The following is a 3,297-nucleotide window of genomic DNA, read 5'->3' on the forward strand; positions in this document are numbered from 1 at the left end:
TATTTGCTCGTCCCCAAGTAAAAGAAGAAAGAAAGTAGTAGAAGAAGAAGAAAATGGAGGAGATGGGGGAAGAAGATGTATTCGGCCAAGGAGAAGAAGAGAGGGTTGTGTTGTGTGAAAATAAAGAAGGAGTGAGGGGTTTATATAGGAGTGAGAGGGGGTGTAGGGTTCGGCCATTAGGGTTGGGTTCAGAAGGGAAATTATTTTGAATTTTGAAGGTAGGTGGGGTTTATGGGGAAGAGAGGATGGATGTGAGTGGTGAATGGGTGATGGGAAAGAGTGATTGAGGTGATTGGTGAAGGGTATTCGGGGAAGAGAGTTATGAAAATGTGTAAAGAGGAGAGAAGAAAATGTGGGGATCCTGTGGGGTCTACAGATACTGTGGGGTCCTGTGGGGTCCATAGATCCAGTGAGGCCAAGGACTTAACATCCCTGCTCCAATTAGGTGTGTAAAACGCCCTTGCTGTGCAATCCTGGCGTTTAACGCCAGGCTGCTGCCTGTTTCTGGCGTTAAACGCCCAAATGTTGCTTGTTTCTGGCGTTTAACGCCAGGTTGATGCTTGTTTCTGGCGTTAAACGCCAGCTTGGTGCCTGTTTCTGGCGTTAAACACCAGACAGATGCTTGTTTCTGGCGTTTAAACGCCAGACTGCTCTCCTCCAGGGTGTGCTATTTTCAATGCTATTTTTTATTCTGTTTTTGATTTTTCAGTAGTTTTTATGACTTCACATGATCATCAACCTAATAAAACATGAAATAAATAAAATAGATGTGATTAAATAACATTGGGTTGCCTCCCAATAAGCGCTTCTTTAATGTCAATAGCTTGACAGTGAGCTCTCATGGAGCCTCACAGATGTTCAAAGCAAGGTTGGAACCTCCCAACACCAAACTTAGAGTTTGAATGTGGGGGTTCAACACCAAACTTAGAGTTTGGTTGTGGCCTCCCAACTCCAAACTTAGAGTTTGACTGTGGGGGCTTTGATTGACTCTGCAATGAGAGAAGCTTTTTCATGCTTCCTCTCCATGGTTACAGAAGGAGATCTTTGAGTTTTAAACACAATGTTGTCCTCATTCAGTTGAAGGATCAATTCTCCTCTGTCCACATCAATCACAGCTCTTATTGTGGCTAGGAAGGGTCTTCCAAGGATGATGGATTCATCCTCATCCTTCCCAGTGTCTAGGATTATGAAATCAGCAGGGATGTAAAGGCCTTCAACCTTTACTAACACGTCCTCTACTTGTCCATAAGCCTGTTTTCTTGAGTTGTCTGCCATCTCTAATGAGATTCTAGCAACTTGCACCTCAAAGATCCCAAGTTTCTCCATTACAGAGAGTGGCATTAAGTTTATTCCTGATCCCAGGTCACACAGAGCTTTCTCAAAGTTCATGGTGCCTATGTTACAGGGAATTAGGAATTTACTAGGATCCTGTTTCTTTTGAGGTAATTTCTGCCTATCCAATGCATTCAGTTCATTGGTGAGCAAGGGAGGTTCATCTTCCCAAGTTTCATTACCAAATAATTTGGCATTCAGCTTCATGATTGCACCAATGTACTTGGCAACTTGCTCTTTAGTAATGTCTTCATTCTCTTCAGAAGAAGAGTACTCATCAGAGCTCATGAAGGGCAGAAGAAGGTTCAATGGAATCTCTATGGCCTTTATATGAGCCTCATATTCCTTTAGGTCCTCATTGAGGAACTCCTTATTGATCACTGAGTGTCCCAAGAGGTCTTCTTCACTAGGATTCACGTTCTCCTCCTCCTCTTTGGGTTCGGCCACATCATGTAAGAGTATGGCCTTGCACTCTCTTTTTGGATTTTCTTCTGTATTGCTTGGGAGAGTACCTGAAGGGATTTCAGTGACTCTTTTACTCAGCTGGCCCACTTGTGCCTCCAAATTCCTAATGGAGGACCTTGTTTCATTCATGAAACTCACAGTGGCCTTAGATAGATCAGAGACTATATTTACTAAGCTAGATGGATTCTGCTCAGAATTCTTTGTCTGTTGTTGAGTGGATGATGGAAAAGGTTTGCTATTGCTAAACCTGTTTCTTTCACCATTATTAAAGCCTTGTTGGGGCTTTTGTTGATCCTTCCTTGAGAAATTTGGATGATTTCTCCATGAGGGATTATAGGTGTTTCCATAAGGTTCACCCATGTAATTCACCTCTGCTATTGTAGGGTTCTCAGGATCATAAGCTTTTTCTTCAGAAGATGCCTCTTGAGTACTGTTGGATGCAGCTTGCATTCTATTTAGACTCTGAGAAATCATATTGGCTTGCTGAGTCAATATTTTGTTCTGAGCCAATATGGAATTCAGAGCAACAATTTCAAGAACTCCCTTCCTCATAGGCGTCCCATTACTCACAGGATTCCTTTTAGAAGTGTACATGAAATGGTTATTTGCAACCATGTCAATGAGTTCTTGAGCTTCTGCAGGCATTTTCTTTAGGTGAATGGATCCACCTGCAGAATGATGGTCCAATGACATCTTTGATAATTCAGACAGACCATCATAGAATATATCCAGGATGGTCCATTCTGAAAGCATGTCAGAAGGACACTTTTTGGTCAATTCCTTATATCTCTCCCAAGCTTCATAGAGGGATTCACCTTCCTTTTGTCTGAAGGTTTGAACATCCACTCTAAGCTTACTAAGCTTTTAAGGAGGAAAGAACTTGGCTAAGAAAGTTGTGACCTGCTTATCCCAAGAGTTCAGGCTATCTTTAGGTTGAGAGTCCAACCATACTCTAGCTCTGTCTCTTACAGCAAACGGGAAAAGCATAAGCCTGTAGACCTCGGGATCAACCCCATTGGTCTTAAGAATATCACAGATCTGCAAGAATTCAGTTAAGAACTGAAAAGGATCTTCTGATGGAAGTCCATGGAACTTGCAGTTCTGTTGCATCAGAGAAACTAATTGAGGTTTAAGCTCAAAGTTATTTGCTCCAATGGCAGGAATTGAGATGCTTCTTCCATGTAAATTGGAATTTGGTGCAGTAAAGTCACCAAGCATCTTCCTTGCATTATTATTATTATTGGCCATGTCTCCTTCTTTTTCAAAAATTTCTGTCAGATTTTCTCCAGAGAGTTAGGCTTTAGCTTCCCTTAGCTTCCTCTTCAGAGTCCTTTCAGGTTCTGGATAAGCTTCAACAAGAATGTTCTTATCCTTGTTCCTGCTCATATGAAAAAGAAGAGAACAAAAAATATGGAATCCTCTATGTCACAGTATAGAGATTCCTTATGCAAGTATAAGAAGAGAAGAATGTAAGAAGGAGAAGAGGAAAAACTCGAACAC

The 3,297-nt window shown here is 41.6% G+C and overlaps 1 non-coding gene across 1 annotated transcript; it reads left to right on the forward strand.

Moving 5' to 3' along the window:
* The first annotated feature begins 2,544 nt into the window (after positions 1–2,544).
* Positions 2,545–2,652, forward strand: LOC112781613 (small nucleolar RNA R71). The gene has a single exon (XR_003192379.1). It is a non-coding gene; the product is annotated as a small nucleolar RNA R71 (small nucleolar RNA).
* The last annotated feature ends 645 nt before the right edge of the window (positions 2,653–3,297 follow it).

The sequence above is a fragment of the Arachis hypogaea genome, chromosome 19, assembly GCF_003086295.3.
Source record: "Arachis hypogaea cultivar Tifrunner chromosome 19, arahy.Tifrunner.gnm2.J5K5, whole genome shotgun sequence".
Classification (NCBI taxonomy): Eukaryota; Viridiplantae; Streptophyta; class Magnoliopsida; order Fabales; family Fabaceae; genus Arachis; species Arachis hypogaea.